Raw genomic sequence first — 17422 nt, 5'->3', positions numbered from 1 at the left:
TGTTTCATATTAGTCCCTGTTCACTAGGGATGGTCCCACAGACATTTTTTTAAATATTTTATTCTCCTTTGTAAAAAGTCAGTATAAATTTGGAAACTGAATAAATCACGGAATAATGTAGGTACAGAGGTACAAATTGACACACATTCTTGGAATGACATGGGGTTTTATTAGAACAAAAAAAATAAAAAAATAAAATAAAAATAAAAAATACAAAATAAAAAAAATACAAAAATACAAAAGTTCAAAAAATGTCCGAAAGATAGCGCTTCATCTGATCAGAATAGCAATAATTAGCATAACAAAGTAAGACAAAGCAAAGATGATGTTCTTTAGAGGAAATGCTCAATATGTCCACCATCATTCCTCAACAATAGCTGTAGTCGAAGAATAATGTTGTGAACAGCACTGTAAAGCATGTCCGGAGTTATGGTGAGGCATTGGCGTCGGATGTTTTTTCAGCATCCCGGGAGATGTCGGTCGATCACGATACACTTGCGACTTCAGGTAACCCCAAAGCCAATAATCGCACGGACTGAGGTCTGGGGATGACGAAAGAGGCGTCTGAGCACACGATCATCACCAAACGACGCGCGCAAGAGATCTTTCACGCGTCTAGCAATATGGGGTGGAGCGCCATCCTGCATAAACATCATACGTTCCAGCAGGTGTTTATCAGCCAGGCTGGGAATGATGCGATTCTGTAACATATCGGCATACCTCTCACCCGTCACGGTAGCAGTTACAAAACCAGAATCACGCATTTCCTCGAAGAAACAAGGCCCGATAACGGTAGATGTGGTAAATCCAACCCATACCGCTACTTTCTCGTCGTGTAATGGAGTTTCCACGACAGTTCTAGGATTTTCGGTAGCCCAAGTTCTGCAGTTGTGGGCGTTGACAGTCCCTCGGAGCATGAAATCAGCTTCGTCGCTCCCCAACACGTTACTCAACCAATCGTCATCTTCCGCCATCTTTTGAAACGCCCACACCGCAAATGTCCTCCACTTCACTAAATCACCAGTAACAGTTCATGATGCCGATGGATTTTGTATGGATAGTATCGGAGGGTACGCCTAAGTGCCAACCAAACAGTAGTGTATGGAACGCCGGTGCGACGTGCGACTGCACGAGCGCTGACTTCCCCGTGCGTAGACGAACCCGCTACAGTCTCCATTTCTTCCTGAACTGTCTCAGCAGCATTACGCCTTATGCTCGGTCGGCCACTACAGGGTCTATCGTCTAAACAACCTGCTGCATTTGTCAACGGACCTTTACCCGTTCGAATCCTCTTCCTATGGCGATAGGATCGCAACGCTGAACTAGCACATTCCCCATTCTGATAATACAGCTTCACTAAAAGCACCTTTTCATGTAATGTCAACAAGCTGCGACTGCTGGCGCATCTGATTCTCTTTCTCATTACAGTTCCTTTTATACACGATTGTCATGCGTAGTCACTGACGTTTTGCTGTTCAGCGCCATCTGTCGGACATTTTGTGAACTTTGTTTTTTTTTTTTGTTCTAATAAAACCCCATGTCATTCCAAGCATGTGTGTCAATTTTTACCTCTCTATCTACATTATTCCGTGGTTTATTACGTTTTCAAATTTATACTGACTTTTTGATCACCCGGTGTATATATGTATGAACCTTGCTCAATTAAAAACAAATTATGAGCGACAATAAATCTGAAACAGATGGAAGATACGTGCCACTCACTGGCTGTACGTGTATGCCTATAGTAGCCAAGGATACCGCGGCCAACCTGTCCTTGAGGCCTCGTTGTGCGGACGCGCCGCTGCAGCGCTACGTGAAGTTGCCGGCAGGTCCTGTTGGCGGCGCTGGCATCGTGGCCGCTGCATGCGCGAGGTGCCGTTGCGGCTTCCAGCGCTGGAACCAGTGCCACACCGTCCAGGCAGCTGTCGTGTGTGCACGACGTCCTGCAATTGTCACTTTGAAACAGGTACGCCGCTCGCACAAGCCTCTCTGTTCGCTTACGCACTTACGCGACCTATACTCCGCCTTCCGGAGCTGGATATCTTTTCGGGTGTTGCGATCGAGCTCTGTTAGAGTCAGTTTGTGAGCCCGCGTTACGTAACAATGGAAGTTGATGACTTACATAAATGCATTGCAAACGCTACTCATATATGTCGGTTCGTGAATATCGCCTGAGTTTTGCAAGTGTCCAATTCAGGTGGCAATTGCAAACCACTTCCTCTGATACTCCGATGTGCGTTGCGCTGTACTAGAAAATACCAATCGATGTAGGTGTCGGTGGGTGTTATATAACATTTGCGAGCTTCCTGCCTGCCAAGAAGTCAATTGTGAAATTTCAACTGTTTTGCATGGGTAGTGGAGTGAAGTGACTATGTGCTTTGGTGAATGAAGAACAAACCGTGTTTTATCGAGAGGGTGAATGACCTGGATGTAATTTCGGTTTAGTCACATGGAGTGATGAGCCAAACTCGCCGCTACTGCCAATCTCCATGTTCCTTCATAGATGCCAAATGTTTCCCTGAAGCAGAGAGAAGGAAGTAAAAAAAAAAGGAAGCTGCAAATTCTCGGTGCAATTTGTTTCCTCGGTGCCTTTGTGTTCCTGTAACTCTTAGGAAAGTGATGCTGTGTTATACGCTGATGATGTCACTCTTGTCTTGCAGATTTGCCTAAAGAACGTAGTGCAAAGCACGTAGCACTTAGGGACCTGATTTTCCTCTTCTATTACGAATATTGCATACTTGATATTTTTGAATAATGAAAGTCACATTCTGTTGCGGAACAGAGCCGATTCGTTAATGCTGGTAATGATTATGGTTGCATGCGCAATACATTTTCGATTTTTCATCAACTTGTCTGTAATGAGATATCTATCAATCTATAAAGTAGGACGAAGACTGTGTGTCAAGACAAGCCGGGAAGTATCAGCATCGACACTTTTTAAGTATTTTTTATATACTGATTCTGTTCGTCATGAATTTCTTATTTGTTATTCTATGTTATATTTTTAATGGTTTATTTTACGTTCTTAGTCAAAATGCTCTACAGTTTCAAACATGTTGATATTCGAATATATTCTGCAAGCAATTGCAGTGTTTTCCACGTCCACACTAACAACTATACAGTAGTTTAATTAAGTTTTTATGAGGTTTTTTGTGCAAGCTTTTGAATCACCATTTCAATGTTAAAGACAAACTTAAGCAAACTACAGACAGAATAAAGTACTTATATTTACTGAATAGAGACCCTCTGATGCGCAACGTGATTCTGAGCCAATAGGTGACACACTGTATGGGTTTAGGCTACAACTTTTACGCTTAAATGTACTACTTCGAGAATTTGGACAACTTATTACGTTCGGGGTACACTGACGTACTCGAGTTTACGAAAGATATATAAACAGAAGACTACGACCTTCACTGGGGGCTGTGCGCCACTCGAAATACGTATCTTAGACCTGCTCTTTCTGTGCATTTTATAAAGAACGTTTCGCACTAAAATTTAAACTCTATGTCAGTAGCTTACGCCTCCTCCTCTAAAGATTATTTGCCGTTAGAAAGTGCAATGAAGTGGCGTGATGGCCAATAGAGTACATCATACAAATTTATGTACTTTTCTGACTCATTGTCGTCTACGATATTTGCCATTATCATTGGTACTTGAAATATATAGTACGAAATAAGAACCGGGGAGAAAAAAGAAAAAAAATCTGAATCATGGTTAGTAAAATTATCATGGTCTAGAGGTAAGTAGGTTTGAAATCATCGTCAGCGTATTTTAAGGAGGGAGTATTAAAATATTTCGTGGACTTGAATAAAAAATAGGCAGATCACGCCTCTTGTGGTTGGATATTCAACTATTTCGCCTACAAAATTTACTTTTTGTGGAATAACACATCTCCATACTTACCAACTCATTTACATAAAATATGGCAGTTTTAGAATCTTCCCCTCCCCCCGCCCCCCTTGCATAGATGTGTGCGGACTCCCATGATCATGTGTAACTGAAGAAATAAATAAGTTCTAAAGTAATATCGGCGGCAAGAATCAGGGAGAACGCCGAATAAAGCTGTGTGAAATGTGGCTGCATTCAAATCCGCGCTGCTGGGCGAGCATGGTGACGGAAACATCTTTAACTAATCTGAGGAGGATTCTCCAGACCGAGCGAGGTGGCGCAGTGGTTAGCACACTGGACTCGCATTCGGGAGGACGACGGTTCAATCCCGCGTCCGGCCATCCTGATTTAGGTTTTCCGTGATTTTCCTAAATCGCTCCAGGGAAATGCCGGGATGGTTCCTCTGAAAGGGCACGGCCGACTTCCTTCCCTAATCCGATGAGACCGATGACCTCGCTGTTTGGTCTCTTCCCCCAAAAACCAACCAACGATTCTCCAGACAGCACTTTCACGGTAAATCAAGTTGGCACATATATTTCTGAAACTAATATTGACAGTACAATTCGCTTTCCTTTTTTATTATAGGCGACTTGGACTATTTTAAAAGTTGTTGTTGTTTTTGTGGTCTTCAGTCCAGAGACTGGTTTGATGCAGCTCTCCATGCTACTCTATCCTGTGCAAGGATCTTCATCTCCCAGTACCTACTGCTACCTACATCCTTCTGAATCTGCTTGGTGTATTCATCTCTTGGTCTCCCTCTACGATTTTTACCCTCCACGCTGCCCTCCAGTACTAAATTGGTGATCCCTTGATGCCTCAGAATATGCACTACCAACTGATCCCTTCTTTTAGTCAAGTTGTGCCACAAACTCCTCTTTTCCTTAATTCTATTCAATACCTCCTCATTAGTTATGGGATTTACTCATATAATCTTCAGCATTCTTCTGTAGCACCACATTTCGAAAGCTTCTATTCTCTTTGATAATCAGTCACTGTAATTCCATAGGTTCTATGTCTAGAATTATGAATATTTTGGCTGACCCGCCTTAAGGAGTTCAAAAACTGAAGCATTATCTTTATTCCACAAATGTTTTACATCTTTAATTCGGCCAGTGGACATCGTGGCCAGTGTGACTAAGTTACCAGTGGTAAGCTTGTCAGTAGTCTTGTGGTGTTGGGGGAAAAGACGAAAAGACTTTACGAGCAGCACACTGTTCCTCTGCTGTCAGTGATCAGTGAGTAGAGCAGAGGGCAAGGGGAGCATAGCTCACACCTAGAGTATGTTAGTGAGCCAAGTGCCTGGGTGGGGGAGGGTACATCACGTCCCTTAGTGTTACCGGCAACAGCATTTTGTGTCCCTTGTAGAGCGTTCGTTAACATCTCCGCCTACATTTGACCGGGCAAAATGAAATTGTAGTTGCAGATAATTCCAAACCAAGGGCAACCACCCAGGTAAAATACTTATACACAGTTTACAGAACTTTCAAGCAGTAAAATCCAGATGTTAAAATCGGCTAAAGTGATGAACATAAAGCTGATTGAAAGCTCGTTACTCCACTTCACAGTATGTATTAAAGTTCTTGTAGACTGCTGTACCGGTTTCGCAACCTTTTGAGTAGTATCTTCTGGAGCATCTACTCATGTTACACGTAGCTATTGTAGTTTACAACTGATCGGATGTGATGGTACGTGTAGTTACCATAGTTTACAACTGATCGGGTGTAACGGTCGATGCCGACCAGTGTGTCTGTACGACACACACCAGAGGTGGACGCATGTTTTAATTTTGAGTTGCTGAGGATATTGCGACTCGGCATCGCCATTACAACCCGGTCAGTCGTAAACTATAGTAACTACATGTAACATCAATAGATGCACCAGGAGATGCAACTAAAAATGTTGCGAAACTTGCAGTGATATTCTGCAAGCGTGTCAATAGACAGAGCTATGGTGGATTAACGAGCTTTCATTCAGCTACGTGTTCATCAGTGTTACCCATTTTACCATCTGGATTTTATTCCTTGAATGTTCTGCAAACTGCGTATAAATTGTAATTACTTTATACGCAGGGTGTGGACAAAGTGAAATTTTTAAAATGAATATCTACACACTGTAATCGTGAATATGAAGACGATGAACAGCGTTTCATTCAAGATTAAGCTTTTACATAAAATATTCATATCAAACAAGCAACTGGGCATTAAGTATAAACTTAAAGTATCATTACATATTCTCTTAGCAAAGCCTAACGAAATTATCTATTAATTTACAAGTCTGATAATTCAAAGAGCTTAGAACTTATCGGAATGGGAACTAATAAACAGTGTCAGCTTCTTTGTGTAATTATTGAAACGTCCCCTTAGAAAAATTTATGAGTTACTGTGCTGATAAACATCTTACATTATTTGATCTTCAAACAGCTGAGCAGAACTGAACGTACTCAGACATTTCTCTCTTTACTTATTCTGATCAACACTAAACTGACACACAATATTTTTAGCGCAACGCAATCTGACTTTCAATAATCTCTACAAAAGAATGGCCCTGACTAACAATAACCTATACCTTTCATGAATCACTTACCTCACAAAAATCTTCGTTACTCGAACTACTGCAATACAGCGAGCGCCAATACTGCCAGCTAAATAAAAGATTCTAACTACTGACGGCACTAACTACTGATAGGTATACTTAGCAAATGAAAGATTTTGATAGAGAACAAACAATGTATTTACCGTAATAGTGGAGGACTTGCATTGAGCGTGGGGGAGATTATGTTGAAAAGTGATACAGCTTTGTACCACTTGTGCACAATAAATAATATTTTAAAACATATTTAAGATATTCATTTGACTCACCCCCATATATTGGCCACAATGTATTTATATAAAACCAGATAGATCTAAAATAAAAGAGACAGCGGGGCCTATGTTCGGTTCCTCTAATGCTAATATAGAATGTAAAGGACGACCAAAAAGCTTTTGTTCGTAGGCTGTACAGTCCAGAATTGGTAAGCCAATCAGGAAAAATCGCCGTGAGCATTGAGATAATCATGCCACCGACGCTCCACTTTGAAGGTACCCGTTTGGTAAAACACGGTATCCTGCTGTGAGAAATTGTCCCTGGCTGCTGCACATCTTCGTCCGACAGGGATCGTCAACCCTGTCAAGACTCTTCCACACACCAGCCTCATCACACAACATTTCAAGCCATTTTATGCGTTTGTATGATCATGGCTCCTTTCAGACAGACGATCGTGCATGGGGATGGCGGAATTTGCGTGCGCCAGATTTGGAGGACTGAGTTCCACAGGATATTGAGGCGAATCCTTATCCCATCTCTGGGCGAGTGTCCCGCCAACGTGGTGTAAGACGAAGTAAGATTACGTGTAAACTGAATGACAACCGCTACTATCCCTATCTCGTGCAATGACACCAATGATCATCAGCAGTGGATTTCGCTCTACCGGAAAATTTTGTCGACGGTTTTTGCACCAGGCCATCATAATCGTGGGATTTCTGTCGTCAGTCCTTATTACCGACGTAGCTACCTTTTTACCAGAACTGGTACCATCAGGCTGCGTAATCGTCATTTGTGGGCTACGGACATCGCACATGGTCAGAGGCTATTTCATTCGTCAGTGCCATATACCGTGGCAACGGTGCATTCCCGCACACATATTCGTAGCAACTTTTTTCCTCCATTTGCAGTCAAGAACCCGTCCGTGCAGTTTGTCGGTTTTATAAATGTCCACCCTGTATACCCGCATCAGACTCGCGCTACGTTGCGTCTATGCCGCTGCAACGTCCTCAGAGGGAAACTTGTTGATCCCACCTTGTAATTGTAATTGCACTTTCACGTGAAACCTCTATCTAAACAGCAGAGTTACTGGACATTATGGAGGCTATTTTTTTTTGGACTACTGGCAGTTATGCTCATATTTATGCACTCCCAAAGCGTTTTACAGAAGTTATAAATTACATAATTCGACAAGCACACTATCAGATACGTCTTGGAAATATTGGACACCATCACAGAATCAGGGAACAAAGACTTAGACGACCAGCCGCTTCGGATGAAAGAATTTCATGGAATTTTCTATAAAGGAATAGTCCACCTAGAAATGAAGGACAGTTCCGTGTAACATCAATCCCTCATTATGATATCAAACCTACAGTCAAGAAGGCTACTTATCTTGACGGCAACCGTGAGTGTCAAGAATCTCGGAACAAAGTACATCTACATCTACATCTACATCTATACTCCGCGAGCCACCTTACGGTGTGTGGCGGAGGGTACTTATTGTACCACTATCTGATCCCCCCTTCCCTGTTCCATTCACGAATTGTGCGTGGGAAGAACGACTGCTTGTAAGTCTCCGTATTTGCTCTAATTTCTCGGATCTTTTCGTTGTGATCATTACGCGAGATATATGTGGGCGGTAGTAATATGTTGCCCATCTCTTCCCGGAATGTGCTCTCTCGTAATTTCGATAATAAACCTCTCCGTATTGCGTAACGCCTTTCTTGAAGTGTCCGCCACTGGAGCTTGTTCAGCATCTCCGTAACGCTCTCGCGCTGACTAAATGTCCCCATGACGAATCGCGCTGCTTTTCGCTGGATCATGTCTATCTCTTCTATTAATCCAACCACATACATTAAGATCTTATTTTTGTATATGAAGACTCAAACTACTATACCTATGCATATTGTTTTAAAAAGTACTTACATATATATGCGAGGGCTCAAAGTGCCTTGAATAAGGTACTCGGTATGAAGCTATTCTGAGTAGACTTGTACGTTATCTGTGACTTACTAAATCTCTCTAATATATTGCATTAAGCACAATGCTATGCTAATGCTGTGAGGCTACTTTAACTCGAAATCTCTGTTACTTCTGTATAGTTATAGTAATTGCCTTGCGTATTGCCTATAGCCAAAATAAATAAAGAAAAAGTCACACATAATATGGACCTGAGAGCACCGGGCTAATGACCTTGAAAGAGGCCTTTCTCGATTGAAACTTCTTGGTTTATTGCCCTCTGAACTGGTATGCAACATGATTCTAGTACTCTAAGGTGCCATCATGTCTTTCAAGATTCAAATTGTTGCTCATACGCCTTGTAGAGTTAGAGAATTTAATCGTGAAAGATGTGGGATGTAACACCTATAAAGAAATGAAGAGAAAAGCTGAAAGACGCACAGAATGGAGACAAGCTGCCATTGTAGCTGTTGCAAACCAATCCTTGGATTGACCACTACAGAAGAAGAACCATTGGGCACTGAATCATATGGTTACGGGTAGTCTGTGTACGCTACTACAATTGGTATCTGGTGGCATTACCAGGGTATAGCGAGTGCTCTGGCTGCTGTTTCCATGAGCGCGCTGTTTTGTGAAGGGAGAAAATCAGCCGGCCGCTGTGGACGAGCGATTCTAGGCGCTTCAGACCGGAACCGCGCTGCTGCTACGGTCACAGGTTCGAATCCTGCCTCGGGTTAGGTTTAAGTAGTTCTAAGTCCAGGGGACTGATGACGTCAGATGTTTAGTCCCATAGTGCTTAGAGCCATTTGAACCATTTTTGAGAAAATTGATGAGAAACAGCAAAAGAAAAAGGGAAGAGAGGACGAAGTAAAAGCAGGCGTAGTAGAAGAAGAACAAGAAGAAGAAGAATCGAAGGACTGGAAGTCTCTACAATGGGAGGGGGCGGAGATATTTGGCAGAAAATCATGAGAAGAATCGTATTGGACTGTGTTAATCAACAGTTCCATAAGACCTACCTATTCGTGGTATGGAGAAGCTTGTGCCTTGTTTTCGGCTATTATTGTAGATGGGGCCACTCTGGTTAGGCCAAGTGAACTACCGCAACGATAGTCTGACGAGCATATTTTGCATTTTTTGTTTTGTCACGGCTTAGCATTGATCGGGAATGAAACAGTGAAAAATGAGTTTTCATATTGTTTAAATCAAAGCGATTTTGGACTGTTGTTCTTCCGTGTCTTTAATTGTATCATTCAAAAAATAATTATCAGAATGTGTTCTTTTTAATTCATTGTAAAGTCTGTTCATCTCCATAATCGAATAAGGATTTTTTAAAAGGAGGGAGCTGTCGACAGACAGGGGAGGATGGGAAGCGGGGACAGGAGGGAGGTAAGGACGAGGCTTCCCCGGTCGCCAGTTACCCTCGTTACGATCAGTGTCATCATTGTAATTTCTGATTTCTGAGGTAGATACCCAGCCGCTCAGTTTGGTTAACACATTGATCATTGCTGTTACAAATATCGAAGACGCTGGTAATATATGAACTTATAATAAACACAGCTGGAGTAGGAAAACACTCAGCTGGTGGCTACTTGTTGCAACATTTATTCCTGCTAGCAATGTGCCTGCCGCCTAACGTGTGGGAACAAAGACATAAGAGGAGCGATTCGGAAGCATCGAGATGTGAGGCGCGTATTACACTGCAGTACTACCCTGTTTGGTGGTAATGCCGCACGTCGTAGTGCAATACAGCCTTTAAATTAACGTTCATGCTTATTTGAGCTGTTGGCCATCACCCATTGCCGCTTTTTCATAACTTAAATTACTTTCCTTTCATTAGGGTGGTTAGCCAGGAAGATGGCTTATCAAGGGTTGTGTCTGATAGTATCAACACAATTAACGTGCAAACGGTAATTATTGTTCCAGATACTATATATTAAAGTCATCACACACAACAGTCTACTACTATTATTGTTTGAACTTTCACGTTAAAATTCTATTTTGAATTACGGCAACTGTTTCCATTATACATCCATCGTTAATTTTCTATAGATTTCGACGCCTAATATGACACTGAGAAAAATTGTTCCTACAGCACATCCACGAATACTGTGGTATACACAACACGCAGACTGCCCCCTGGCTACCCTCTGCTCAAACGCTCCAACGTCTCTATAATCGCTAGCAACAGAGGTTTATTTATTTCTTTTACTGAGATGAAAGAAAAAGTAAACTTCTACGTATGGGAGATGCTAAATAAATGGCCAGACTACGTCTTCATTTACACGTATAGATGAAAGCGCACTTTAAACGCCTATGTAGGCTGCGCCGTTTACTGCCAACAGTGGGGAAAATACAGAAAATATGAGTTACCGGAAAACACATCGGTTTTTACTGCGGAATCAGTTGCTGTCTTCGAAGCACTAAAGTACGCTATACATATAGTTAGAAACAGAAATTTTGATAGTCACTGATTATCTGACTGTTTTAAATTCAGACTCAACAAGAAACTGGAGAGCCTTAGAATAGCTGCACCATCTGTGTAACAGTGCGGTCCATATAACTATAAAGGACATACGCTACTATACAGATGACTTGGATGAAAGGACACTGTGGAATCAGAAATAATGAGAAAGTAGATGAAATTGGAAAGAAAGCAATAAAAAGAGGGATACATTTTGGTGTAAAATTACCACATACAGAACTTTATAAAACTGTCATATCCAACATTACTTCTCTTTTCTAAGAAGACTGAGATTCATCAAGGCAATTAAAGGGTAATCACAAAATAGCAGCTGAAGAGAAGGACCCATCGAAACCTCGTTTGCACAAAACAAACTACAGCAGTAGAAGCATCTCCAGTTTAATAAGGACGAGGTTAAACTTGACAATTTTCCCGGTAATGAGAGATTATAAGCCTTTTGGGGCTTCTCTCCTCTCCCTTATTTGATTTGATATCATTTTATTAATGTGTCTCTCGCGGTCGCGTTCTCGCTTCCCGAGCACGGGGTCCAGGGTTCGATTCCCAGCGGGGTCAGGGATTTTCACCTGTCTCGAGATGACTGGGTGTTTGTGTTGTCCTCATCATTTCATCATCATTCATGACAGTGGCGAGATTTGGCTGAGAAAAGGTTGGGAATTTGTACGGGTGCTGATAACCGCGCAGTTGAGCGCCCCACAAACCAAACATCATCATCATCATCATCATCATCATCATTGGTGTGTCTCAGTGGGGGCGGGCCGACGAAGGTCGGTGCTATAAATGATAAACTGTAATGAGGACTCTGATTTTTGTTTGTTATATTCCAACTGATGTTGGGACATTGCTTGCGCTTTTGTCCTCCTTATGTGAGCTAGGGCTGGACAAGGGCCAACTGCGTTGAGTGTGGCAGGAAAACGTCCAGTCGCACCAGGCCGGCTTCTCTGCAGATACTACGGGGAGTGGACATAGCGTGTGCCAGCTCCTCAGGCGGCCGAGTTGCTACGGCTCTCGGCCACTGTATTAGCCAGGAAGCGACGGCGAGCGCAGCTCTCTGGAGCCAGCGTTAAACGTTTTGCTATCGTTTGCCGTCTGGGTTTCGCTTGGCCGACGCCGGGTCTCCTTGGTATAGTTTTTAGTGGTTCTCAGAATCTGAAGTCTGAAGACACGGCACGCCCTACACACCGGCACCTAGCGTCCAGGCGATATTTTGTTCGTTTCTGGCGGCGGTCTCCACGGCTGCTTTTGCGCGTCCCACGAAACGCAGCGAGTTGACTGGACAACTCAATAAGACTTACTGTGACGTCGGATAATTAGCGACAATGACCACGATTGGCACAAAAAATGGTGCTGGGATTTTGCGGAGTTTACTGAACACAGATAACTGGAGCATTTGCCCGCGGCCCCCCACGACTGGAAACACTGGAGAATGGTAGGGTCGCGAAGCACTAGTTTTCTGTGTAGGTGCGCAGTGCGTGAGACGGAGAGTGTCCTCTGGAACACAAAAGAGGATAGGTGTATTGATACTGTTTCCTCCTGGAGTTACTCTTGCGCAGACTTACGAGTTACACTGCCTCGGTGATTCGGACAGAAGTTCATAGTCTTCCCGGAATTTGTCTTCGGGTTTTACCCGCAGTCATCGATCATCAGAAAGCAGTGTAGAAGTCAGTGGCTGCACCATCGACTGCTGTTTGCTATCTGTACAATGACTGAGATCTTGGTGGTGAAGTATTTGCAGCACCGGCGTTATAGGGAACTGCAATTCTTCTGACGCCCTCAACAACATATGCTCTCGTTTTGGCGCTACAATACCCACAATTTTGCATGTGGATTTTTCTCAGAGTTCCCATTTCCGCGCAGCATTCTGTCGCACAGTAAGCGCTTATCATTATCTTTGTTGATTGAGCCACTCATAATAGATTACTGTATTCAGTATTTCAAAGTAGGTGCCCATTTAAAGCAAACCTACCAACTACTTAATCTCAACACCATTATTTTGTGATCTTGTTCTATTAAAGAATTGTTCAGTGAATCGCATATTCATATATTTATTAGATAAAATAAATCTCTTTGTGGTAATTAATTTGTCATTTAGTACTTTGATGATAAATTTCACTTCCTGCCCATTTTTTACAACTATTGGGCATAGAGATTGACCAATAACTTCATTAAATTATAGCGTGTGTGCAATCCTTTTTACTACTCATTTACAGGGTCGTTTCATTAATTCTCTTAGCGTTCATTTCTCTTAGCGTTAAGTTAAGCTGGTAGTTAAAAAAGGGACGGGGTGGAGTGTACGAGCAGCTCTCATACAAATTCCGATGAATGTAAGTGTTGCATACACTTTCCATCCCGGCATCTCGCAAACTACGGGAATTTTCAAAATTAAATAGTTCAAATGGCTCTGAGCACCATGGGACTTCTGAGGTCATCAGTCCCCTATAACTTAGAACTGCTTAAACCTAAATAACCTAAGGACATCACACACATCCATGCCCGAGGCAGGATTCGAACCTGCGACCGTAGCGGTCGCGAGGTTCTGGATTGTAGCGCCTAGAACCGCTTGGCCACACCGGCCGGCACGGAAATTTTCCAAGCCATCTGTAGCGCCTCGGTCTTCATGAGTGCAGAAATGAAGTAGTTGCTGATTTGAACCTCCTCCTATTTGCTTCTGCCCTAATAAGCATTCGCCAAGAACAAAATTGGTACGCAAAAATGTACGTCTTCCTGTGTCCTGTAGCACTGCCTTGCGATCAGTGATCTGCAACAGTGATAAAATACCTAAACAAAAGTATTTCATTTATACGCATGTTCACAATAATGAAAATACAAATATATATTCATAGAAAAAAAACACCAATGAATGAAAAATTATTATTGCAGAGTTTATGATTTGTTAGCAATAATTATTGTATCGCTTTTTTAAAACAAGAATTAACGCTCTCACTGTTATTATATGACCTGTTCAGTACCTTAACTAATTATCTTTCTTAGTGTGTATTGTATCAAGTTGGTGTGTAAGTTGGTAGCGTTTTTCTATAAGTTTAATAAGCACAGCAGGCATACATAACAGACTTTAGTTATCAATAATATATTCTCCTGCACTATTTACACCAGTCTGCTAACGTTACGTAACTTTACGATTCCGCGGGTGTAGAAATCACACGGTTCAAAGGCGACGAACTCGTCGAGCCATGTTCGGAGCACATTTTCATCCGGAAAAGAAATTCCTCCAAGATTGTTCGTCAGAGAGCGTAAAAGATGAAAATATGAGGGCACAAGATCAGGTGAATAGCGTTTTTTGTCAGTGTAGCAGAATTTAGGCGGCTGTTGTTATAGAATAGTGTCACTTGGTGCAATCTTCCTGGTCGATGTTCTTGGATTACGTCTGCAAGACGTCTCAGTTCTTGACAGTAAATGTCAGCACTGACGGTTACACACAATCACTGTTCCACCAGATGCGTATAATTATCTTTTGTGTATGCGCGCTGGTCCTTGTAGAGGGAGTTGCTGCTAAGTCTGGCCTCAAACGTTCCTTCATTTTCCTAATGCTAGCATAAAGACACCGTTTACCGTCACCAGTGACCATTCAGGATAGGAATGGTAGATGTTAGTCACGAACCAATTGATGACGAGAACGCAAAAAAAAAAAAGTTCAAATGGCTCTGAGCGCTATGGGACTTAACATCTGAGGTCATCAGTCCCCTAGAACTTGGAACTATTTAAACCTAACTAACCTAAGGACATCACACACATCCATGCCCAAGGCAGAATTCGAACCTGCGACCGTAGCAGTCGCGCGGTTCCGGACTGAAGCGTCTAGAACCGCTCGGCGCCGCGGCCGGCTCGAGCAAGCATAGATGCACATATAGCCACCCGTTGATTTTTGTGACTTTGGCTAAGACCATGCGGCACCCACACACTCGATTTTTGAGACTTCCGCATTGCAAGCAAATGTCGCACGATGGTGGAATGATCACAGATCACATTTTTGCCATTTCCCGAGTACACTAACATGGGTCGTTGTGGATTAATGCGTTTAAACGATCTTCATCAATCGCCGAAGGCCTTCCTGAACGTAGATTCACTAACGTGAAAAGATGCTCCTTAAGACGAGGAAACCGTTTTCTTGCTGTGCTATGTCCAATGGCATTATCCACACACACGGCGCAAATGTTTCTGGATCCCTCCGCTGCTGTCACCTCTGTATTGAACTCAAATAGAATAATACGTCGGAACCGTTCCGATTTCTCCACTAGACACTCAATTTTCTAGCGTCCACGGTTCCACTCACTATCTCCAAGTGACAAAATGACAACATGTAAACTCAACTCAAATAGCATCAATGAACCACAAATCACAAATAAAAACTGACAGTCGATAGGTAGACCCATACTAATCGGAATAAAAAAAAAACAAAAACAAAAAAAAGGCTACGAACTTGTGCACCCACCTAGTGTTGTATACAGAGCATGTTCACAATAAGAAAAGTACGTATTTAGATTCACAGGAAAATATAACTCCAATGAATGAAAAATTGTTATGTAGAGTTTATGATATGTTAGCAGTAATTGTAGAACAGCTATTGTAAGAAAAGAATCTACGCACTGATTGTTATTATATGACCTGTTCAGTGCCCGCCCCCTGTAGCTGAGTGGTGGTGCGACAGACTGTCACTCCTAAGGACCTGGGTTCGATTCCCGGCTGGGTCGGAAATTTTCTCCTCCCAGGGAGTAGGTGTTATGTTGTCCTAATCATCATCATTTCATCCCCGTCGACGCGCAAGTCTCCGAAGTGGCGTCAAATCGAAAGACTTGCACCCGGCGAACGGCCTACCAGACGGAAGGCACTAGTCACAAAAAAATGGTTCAAATGGCTCTGAGCACTATGGGACTTAACATCTCAGGTCATCAGTCCCCTAGAACTTAAAACTATTTAAACCTAACTAACCTAAGGATATCACACACATCCATGCCCCAGGCAGGATTCGAACCTGCGACAGTAGCTGACCCTAGTCATACGACGGCCACCTGTTCAGTACATTAACTAATATTGATGTTCTTATTGCGTATTTTATATAAATGTGTACAAGGTGCATGGTTGTGTGGCGGGAAGAACGAAAACAAGAAAAGGACCCGTGATAATAATAAACGGCTTTCTGTGAAGTGATAGAAAATGCCAGGTGTAAGTCTCCTCTCAGAGAGAGGTTTCGCGCTCTGGCGTCGCTCGCGTTGCATAACTGGGAGGCGCGCCCCTGCGTGGCTTGTGGCGCGCGCGGCGTGACCACGTACATGGGCAGTTACGAGCATTCACGTGATCCGTGCGACATAATTGCTACCTCTCGCTACGAGGTGGAACGTGGTAGCCTGTTTACAAACCTAATACACTCAATCAGTGAAATACTTGGCAACTCGCCGACTTTTTACATGACTGTCTTATACGTCACTCTCAAGCTATCCTTAATTTTTTTTCCTTTTACTTGTGACTGTTCATACTTAAAGCTACGTGCCATTTTTCTCTCTCTGTCCCGTCTCAGCCATTACACTATTACACTTTCAGAAATACTTCTGCAGGGAAGTGCAAGATGACGTGATTTCAGTTTGTGTTTGAAGCTAATCTGATTATCTTCCAGATTGCTCAAATGACTGGTTTCGAACAGACGGTTTCATCACCATATGTCTCTCTATTTTTGTTATACAAATTACCATCTGATAAAACAGGCATTAGAAAAGAGGAGAAAAAATGAACTGTGTTTTTAGTGTAATATCGAAAGGATTTCATTTCCCTGTATTCGTAAAAGCACCTTCGAAATTGTGAAACAGTCGTACAAAGAAATAGCCTATGCACAATGCGCAAATGTGTAAGTACAGTATTCAATTTTTTTTAAAAAAAAAGTAGTGTGTGAAATACAATTTCTCTGTAATGTTTATTTAACTCAGAACTTGATTATAAATAATATTTCAAATGAAACTTACTAGGAGATTATAACTGTGTGCTGGAGCGAGACTTGAACTCGGGACTTTTTCCTTTCGCGGGCAAGTGCTCTACCAACTGAGCTACCCAAGTACGACTCACGACCCGTCCTCACAGCTGTACTTCCTGCAGTACCTCGTCTCCTACCTTCCAAACTTCACAGAAGCTTCGCAGGAAATACAGCTGTGAGGACGGGTCGTAAGTCGTCCTTGGGTAGCTCAGTTGGTAGAGCACTTGCCCGCGAAAGGCAAAGTTCCCGAGTTCGGGTCTCGGTCTGGCACAAAGTTTTAATCTGCCATGTCAGCGCACACACGGCTGCAG

General features: G+C 42.6%; 1 protein-coding gene across 2 annotated transcripts in view; it reads left to right on the top strand.

Annotated features, from left to right (window-relative positions):
- Positions 1–1840: 1840 nt before the first annotated feature.
- Positions 1841–17422, top strand: part of LOC126194729 (protein scarlet-like) — a 319991-nt gene continuing 304409 nt past the window's right edge. The window contains exon 1 of one of the 2 annotated variants that reach the window (XM_049932994.1): positions 1841–1966. The gene's annotated coding sequence lies outside the window, so the exon portion shown is untranslated. The remainder of the gene's footprint in view (positions 1967–17422) is intronic. The other variant, XM_049932985.1, reaches the window with a different exon arrangement.

Source organism: Schistocerca nitens, chromosome 1 (genome assembly GCF_023898315.1).
Source record: "Schistocerca nitens isolate TAMUIC-IGC-003100 chromosome 1, iqSchNite1.1, whole genome shotgun sequence".
NCBI lineage: Eukaryota > Metazoa > Arthropoda > Insecta > Orthoptera > Acrididae > Schistocerca > Schistocerca nitens.
This window is presented reverse-complemented; position numbering and strand designations above follow the sequence as displayed.